Below are 8,496 nucleotides of genomic sequence, written 5' to 3'. Positions count from 1 at the left end.
ACTTGAGACATTGAAATGATAATTGTCCATTTGGTGACAATCATACGGATTAAGGTAAATTTCTTGATTCTCAGCCACTCAGGAGGCTGAGATGTGAGGATCGCAATTGGAAGCCAGCCTTGTCAGGAAAATCCATGAGGCTCTCATCTCCAGCGAACCACCAAAAAACTGGAAGTGGAGCTGTGGCTCAAGCGGTAGAGCACCAGCCTTGAGCACAAATTGCTCAGAGACAGCGCCCAGGCCTTGTGATTAAGTCCTAGGCCTGGCGTGTGTGTGCGCATGTGCGTGCACACACACACTCACGTGCATTTTTGTTGGTCATGGTACTTGAACTCTGGGCCTGGGTGTTGTCCCTGAGCTCTTCAGCTCAAGGCTAGCGCTCTACCACTTGCGCCACAGCTCCACTTCCAGTTTTCTGGTGGGTTATTGAAGATAAGAGTCGCACGGACTTTCCTGCCCCATCTGCAATCCTCAGATCTCAGCCTCCTGAGTATTGGGATGACAGGCGTGAGCACCAGTGCCTGGCACACTCGTACATTTTTTTGGGGGGGTCTGGTCGTGGGGCCTGAACTCTGGGCCTGGGCGCTGTCCCTCAGCTTCAGCTCAAGGCTAGTGCTCTACCACTTGAGCCACAGCGCCACTTCCGGCTTTTTTCTGTTTGCTTATGTGGTGCTGAGGAATCGAACCCAGGGCTCATGCATGCAAGGCAAGCGCTCTACCACTGAGCCATTCATGGGCTGAATTTTGAGGACTCCTGCCCTGGGAACTCGGCTGATCCAAAATGTACCCCAACCCACCTCTTTATCAATAAGCCCTGCGCCGCCCCCCTCTGCCCCCCACATCTACTTGGTCCTGTGCACTAGCCAGGCTGTGGACTGGCTTAGTCCCGGCCTGGGCCTCAGATCCAGAGGCTGTGGGAGCCGTGTGCACCCCGTGGCTCGGACCTCTCCTCCCACACGGGGTGCGTCTCCCAGCCTCCAGCCGGATCAGCCCCAGGTGCCACGCGCCTCCGTGGATCATCCATTTCCCATGGAGTCTTGCAGGGCCGCCTCTCCCCAGAGCCGGCTCCATGTCGAGGCTCGCTCTGAGGCATGGGGCCTGACAATCTGTCATCTTTGGCCACACAGAAACTGGCTTTTTTTGGGTGGTTTATTCTGTGCGTTTTTCTTTAAAAACAAAAAGAATTTTTAATTGACACCTGGGCATGGTACACATGTAGAGAATGCAGGCGACATTTCAATATGCGTGTGCCATCAAATCAGGGTAATTGGCATAACATGCATCATATCAGTTCCGATTCTTTAATCCACTCAGAAGGGTTTGAGAGAGAGAGAGAGAGGGTCTATCTATCACAACAGAAGGAGGAGGAGGAGGAGGAGGAGGAGGAGGAGGAGGAAGAGACGATGACAAAGAAGAGGAAGAAGAAGAAGGTGGTAATACATCTTGATTTGGGCTCTTGAGGCCTGAAGGCACGGGCAGCTCACACCTGTAATCCTGGCTGCTCAAGAGGCTGAGATGTGAGGATCGTGGTTCAAAGCCAGCCTCCTCTGGAAAGCTCATGAGACTCTATCTTCAATGAACTGCCAAAAAAAGTGGAGGTAGAGCTGGAGTGGCTCAAGTGGTAGAGCGCCAGCCTTGAGCACAAGAGCTCAGGGACAGCGCCCAGGCCCTGAGTTCAAGCCCCACAACTGGCATGCGTGTGTGTGTGTGCACGTGCATGCGTGCATATGCATAGGCACACACACACACACACACACACCCCACACAAAATTCAGGTTCTTTTTTTTTTTTTTTTTGTAGGCTGTGGGTCTTCAACCACAGTACCACTTCCCACTTCTTTTTTATGGTAGTTCCCGAGACAGAAGAGTCTCATGGGGACTTTCCTGCCCTGGGCTGGCTTTGAACCGCCATCCTCTAGATCTCAGCCTCCAGAGTAGCTGGGGTGACAGGCGTGATCTTTCACGTCTCTTTAGTGACTCACTCTCTACTTTACCATGCAGGTGGAGATGCGCCGTGGACACACGTAATCTCTAGCAAAGCCCAGCACCCCGTGTCCCCTCAACTTAACCACCCGGCTCCCCCAAAATGAGAGCCCCCATTGCTTTCAGAGCCACGGGCCTGGACCTCCTAGTGCTGCCTTTGGAGTCTTCTCCCCCCAACCCCCCAATAAAAAGATTATGCCTGTCTTCATCATACAGGAAAATAAAAAAACGGGGGGCGGCGGGGGGAGAAAGAAAGAAAAATCTTTGCGAGCCGGTTTCCATGCGTCGTCTGGAGACTAAAAATAGGGTGGGCAAGAGCTGGAGGAGCAGCTGCGTGGGGCTGGGACGTTGCCCAGGCAACCAGTGCGGCATTTCGCTGCAATCGCCTGCCTGCCTGTAGGTTTGAGCGTCCTCCCTCCCTCCCCCCTCCCCGGCCTGTGTGTAGGAGCAGGGGGGAGGCGGTGGGGGGGCGATTTTAGGTTATGTAATGTGCAACCCCCCCCCACAATGTCCCAACTTCCGGAGTCAGGAGGTCTTCTGAGAGGAACTTCTCCCCGAAAGCAAGCACCCCCACACCCTGCTTCCCTCTCGGAGAGCAGAGAGAGGCTGCCTGGTAGCCAGGGCTGGAGATCCCAGCTCCCGAGGCCAGCGGACTTGTGCTCGAACTCAGCACCTGCAGCCGCCTGGGTTGGGCTGCTGTTATTTTACATCCCCCCCGCCCCCCCAAAAGGCAGTGTGCTTTTGTGAGAGATAATGTGCAAGAATAAATAATATAAGCCCGATGCCCATGGCTTGGGCCTGTCATCCCAGCTACTCAAGGAGGCTGAGATCTAGAGGATCGTGGTTTGAAGCCAGCCCTGGGCCGGGAAGTCCGTGAGACTCTTGATCACCTATGAATTACTGGAAAAGCAGAAGTAGAGCTGTGGCTCAAGTGGTAGAGCACCAGCCTTGAGTGAAAGAGCTCAGGGTCAGTGCCCAGGCCCTGAGTTCAAGACCCGTGATCCCCTCAATAAACAAACAAATAACATATAAATAAAAGCAGCCAGTGCTGCTGGTGACAGGGGTGAGATGGAATAAGTGTTCTCCTCATCTCCCCTGCCCCTGTCCCTTGCCTTTTCCCTCTTCTGACCACCAAAGCTTGAATCTCAGACAGCAGGCTTGAACTCGGGGCCTGGGTGCCATCCCTGAGCTCTTTCACTCAAGGCTGGTGCTCTACCACTTGAGCCACAGCGCCACTCCTGGCTTTTGGTGGTTCGCTGGAGATCAGAGAGGGAGCGAGGCGGAGGAGCGCATGCAGCCGAGGTATGAAACTGCAAGGCTGTATTAAAGTGAAAAGGAGAAGAACACAGCGGTAGTGATCCCCCAATCTGAGGCGGAGGGGGGGACAGGGAGGGAGGCCCAGGGCGGCTCAGGCCCCCGAGATCATGGCCAGGGCCATGAGGAGGCCAGGCCTGAGGAGACGGCCAGTCCCACCGGGGCCAGGCCCAAGGGGACATCCACACCCCCATTTGGCCCAAACGTGGACCCGCTGGGGAAAGCCGCATAAGCTCAAGCCAGACGCCGAACGGAAGACAAGGAAGGAAGTCTGGAAAGCAGCGGAAGAAAAACAGCACCGTCCACAGAGGGTGCGGTCCAGGAAAAGCAAAACTGATTCCTTCCTTCCCTCCCCTCCTTCCTTCCCTCCTCATCTTCTCCTGTCTTCCTTCCTTCCCTCCTTCTTTCTTCCCTCCTTCCTGTCTTCCTTCCTCCTTCCCTTCCTTCCTTCTTCTCTCCTCCCTGTCTTCTTTCCTCCCTCCCTCCTCCGTCTTCCTTCCCTCCTTCATATCTTCCTTCTTTTCCTTCCCTCCCCCTTCTCTTCCTTCCTCCTTTCCTTCCTTCTTCCCTCCTCCCTGTATTTCTTCCCTCCCTTCTTTCTCCCCTACTCCCTGTATTCCTTCCTTCCCCCTTCTTCCTTCCTTCATTCCTCCCTCCCTCTTCCCTCCCTTCCTTCCTCCTGTCTTTTCTTTCCTCCCTCCCTTCTTCCCTCCTCCCTGTCTTCCTTCCTCCCTATCTTCCTTCCTTTTCTCCCTCCCTCCTTCCTTTCTCTCTCCCTCCCTCCCTCCCCCCTCCCTCCCTTCCTTCCTTCCCTCCCGCATTGTTGTGTCCCCTGGGATGAGGAGCTAAGTTACCCAGAACTGGCACCCAGACTGGGCTGAGCCGTGTAAGCCTTGGGGTTGGTTTGTGGGAGATTCTTAGGGAAGTCTGGGGGGTTGGGCGGGGCTGGGGCTGCTGATGACAGGGCACGGCTGGGGGGCAGACCAGAGGGCTGGTGATGAGTTTTGAGGTTCACCTTTGGTGCTGACAACAGGCAGGGTAGTGCGTGGTACAGTATCTGCCTCAAAAGCGTTTTCCTTGTGCCAGAGGTTGGCTGTCGTGCGTGTGTGCGTGTGCGCGTGTGCATGTGTGTGTATGGTGTTTTCTTTTTCCAGTGCTGGGGTTTGAACCTCGGGCTTCGTGCTTATTAGGCAAGTGCAGTACCACTGAGCTACAGCCCAGCTACTGTTATATGTATATGACGTTGTTGACCTTTTATTTTTGATGCCGGTCCTGGGGCTTGAACTCAGGGCCTGGGCGCTGTCCCTCAGCTCTTCAGCTCAAGGCTGGCACTCTACCCCTTGAGCCACAGCCCCACTTCTGCTTTTCTTGTGGTTTATTGGAGATAAGAGTCTCACAGACTTTCCTGCCCAGGCTGGCTTTGAACCACGATCCTCAGATCTCAGCCTCCTGAGTCTCTGGGATGACAGGCGGATGCCTGGCTACTTCCTTGCTTTTTAAGTTCCCGATTAAGAACGCAGATGTCAGCATCTGCTTCCCGCCTCGGCAGAGCTGAAGACTGATCATTAGGGAAATTTAAACTTCATTAATTACCCCATGTTCGTAAGAGGCTCGCAGAGAACAGGAGTGCTGCCTAAGTAAATCCGTTCTCCTCCCGGGTGCCGGCTCCGCGGCCGCACAGACACAGGCATCAGGGTTGGCTTTTTTGCCATTTAATTTTAATTTTAGTGGGTTGGGCCATTAAAAAACATTTGGGTTACCGAGCATTTGATCAGCTTCTTCCAGCAGGTTCTCTCGCAGAAGCTGCTCTGTGCAATTTTGAAGCTAAAAGCGATGTCTAAATCTAAAGTGGTTTATTTTGTGTTACGTGTTTATTTTTACTTAAAAAATGGTTATTATAAAGGTGATGTACAGAGGGATTACAGTTCCATAAGTCAGATAAGAAGTACATTTCTTTTTGGACAATGTTTATTGTGTGTGTGTGTGTGTGTGTGCTGGTCATGGGGCTTGAACTCAGGGCCTGGGTGCTGTTCTTGAGCTTTTGTATTTAAGGCTAATGCTCTACCACTTGAGCCACAGAGCCACTTGTGGCATTTTTGGTGGTTCACTGGAGGTAAGAATCTCATGGACTTTCCTGCCCAGGCTGGTTTTGAACTGAGATCCTCAGATCTCAGCTTCCTGAGTAGCTAGGATGACAGGTGTGAGCCACTGGCGCCTGGCTCAAAGTTTGTTTATTTATTTTTTATTAGCACAGAGCATTCCATCTGTGAATAGCTGCAGCCGCCATCTTCTGGCTTCTTTACCCCGGGAGTCCATGAATGCTCAAAGATTTTTCTTGTCAATTGTAGCCCAGGTTTAAGGGGACAGAGAAATGTCAGTTGATAAGTGAATGTTTCATGCTGAATTGTCCCATGTCAAGATTTCTTGACCTCCCATTACCCCACCCCTCACCCCCCAATCTCCCAGGCGCTGAATAAAAATTGTGGTTATGTGTGTTGCTGTCTGATTGGCTCTTGCTTTAAAATTTAAATATTTTCCTTAAAATGTAAATTCTTTGTTCATTTTGAGTCTCAAAAAGTGATTTCAAGCCAAGCACCAGTGGCTCAAGCCTGTCATCCCAGCTACTCAGGAGGCTGAGATCTGAGGATTGTGGTTCAAAGCCAGCTCGGGCAGGAAAGTCCATGAGACTCTTATCTCCAATGAACCACCAGAAAATCGGAAGTGGAGCTGTGGTTCATGTGGTAGAGTGCCAGTCTTGAGTGAAAGAACTCAGGGACAGTGCCCAGGCCCTGAGTTCCAGCCCCAGGACTAATAAAAAATAAAAAAAATAAACCTCACAGTTTGATTTCCACTCCTTTTTCTTCCCCTCTCCTTGATAACTCAGGATTCTCATTTGTGACTAAGCTGAAATGCAAATTCCTAAAAACTCCCTTAAAAAAACTGTCTTCCTCGAAACCCCTCCTCTGCCAGTTGTTATAATTGATTGTGAACGTCTGTGTGCACGTCTCTCACTCTATTTTTTTTTTCTTTTCACAAATCTGACCACCTTAGAAGCTGGGATCATTCTTGAGTTATTTTGGGCCATCAGTTGCCTGGTGAAATTAAAAAAAAAACACCACATACAACCCAGTAAACACTCAATAAAGACTGAATAAATAAGTAAGTCTTCCCCTTGGAGATCTTTCACGGACCTTTCTGTCCTCCTCCTTTGGTGCCTTAATTATGTCAATTACCGTAAGTGTTCCGTTCCTGATTGCTGCAAGAATTCAAGCCATTTACCCTCGCAGAATGGTTCTTATGACAAGCAAGCAAGCCGGACATCAATGTCAGGAAAAGGACATCATATCGCCGCATATCTGATGCATCTGGGTCCGGGATTTCTTCGTTCTGTCAGGGCAGGGGTCATGTTTTCCCTGAGGGGGTCACTGCCATGACTCTCAGTGGCTTTAAACATTGCTTGTGGTCCAGTCCCACACACACAGAAGAGTCATGAGGTCAGACTTCACTGATAAACCTTGCATGACCTCCCTAAATCAAAGACAGCCAGCTTTCCATATTCACCTGGGCCACATCTATGGGTCCAACCAATGGTAGACAGAAAATCTCTGCATCACCGGCCACTAGTGACTCATGCCTGTAATTCCAGCTATGCGAGGAGGCTCATGGTTCCAGGCCAGCTTTTGCAAAAAGTTAGTGAGTCTGCCTGCCCCACCCCCCACCTCAATAGAAAGAGCATGGTGGCACACGTCTGTAATCTCAGCTAGACGGGAGATGTGGGTAGGAGGATCAAGGTTTGAGGCAGGCCCAGGCAAATGCATGATGCCCTTTCTGGAAAAAAAAGAAAGAAAGAAAAGAACCTAAGGAAAAAAGCATTGGAGCTTATGTTTCAAATGGTAGAGCTTCTGCCTTGGAAGAATGAGGCTCTAGGTTCAAATCTTCATGCGAGCCCCCAGAAAAATCTTTCGGTGGTCAATTTCTCTCCAAACCCCTTTCCCACACCAGCCTCCAACTGGCTCCCTGAACCCCAAGTCGTCCCATCCCACATTGCATTGCAGACCGCAAGTGAGCTGTGCATTTCCACTGTCGAGCTACAGTTTCCTCAAGCACGATTGTCATCAGAAAGCTAGCACTGGAAATAGGGCTGATTCTCATTTTTTGGACTTTTTTTTTGTCCTTGCACCCCCCCCCCCACCATGGTTTTAATTCACTCGGTTCGCAGTCGGGAAGCTTAGCCCAGCAGTACGGAGCTGGTGGCACTGCCTTGCTCATATATCATATGAGCATCAATGGCTCATGCCTGTCTTCCCAGCTAAAGAGGCTGAGATCTGAGGATCACTGCCCAGGAGAACTCAGTGGACAGTTCCCATGCAGGAAAGAAACATGAAGATGAGGCTGAGCAGAACCTTCACCTAAACATCACCCTCGAGGAAGAGGAAGAGAACAGCTGAATGAATGAACCCACCAATCACCAATGAATGAATGAATGACCAGCAACTACTAACCAACTAACCAATCACCAATGAATGAATGAATGAGCCATCAAGTACTAACTAACCAACTAAACAATCACCAGTGCGTGAATGAATGAACTATCAACTACTAACCAGCCAACCAACTAACCAATCACTAATGAATGAACCATCAACTACTAACCAACCAACTGACCAGACAAACATCCAACCAGCTAACCAATAACCAATGAAAGAATAAATATCCAACTAACCAACCAAACAACCAACCACCAACAAATAAATGAGCATCAACTACCAACCAACCAACTGACCAGCCAAAACTAACCCAACAAACATCCAACCAACTAACCAATAACCAATGAAAGAATAAACATCCAACTACCAACCAACCAACCAACCACCAACAAATGAATGAGCCATCAATTACCAACCAACCAGCCAACTAGCTAAAACTAACCAAAAACATCTAACCATCAAGCTACTCACCCACTGCCAACACATGAGTGAATAAACCAATTACTAACCAGCTAACCAACTCACCAAACATCCAATCACCAACCAACCAATCACCAATGAATGCATGAATGAATGAACCAACTGCCAACCAACCAATGAATTAACCAGCCAAATAGCCAACCATCAACCAACCAAGCAGGCAGGCAAACACTGAATAAGCCAGCCAGTCCACGGCTGCCCACTCCAGTCCACGCAGCTCTCTGTGGTCTGGG

Source organism: Dipodomys ordii, unplaced genomic scaffold (assembly GCF_000151885.1).
Source record: "Dipodomys ordii isolate 6190 unplaced genomic scaffold, Dord_2.0 Scaffold81, whole genome shotgun sequence".
NCBI lineage: Eukaryota > Metazoa > Chordata > Mammalia > Rodentia > Heteromyidae > Dipodomys > Dipodomys ordii.
This window is presented reverse-complemented; position numbering follows the sequence as displayed.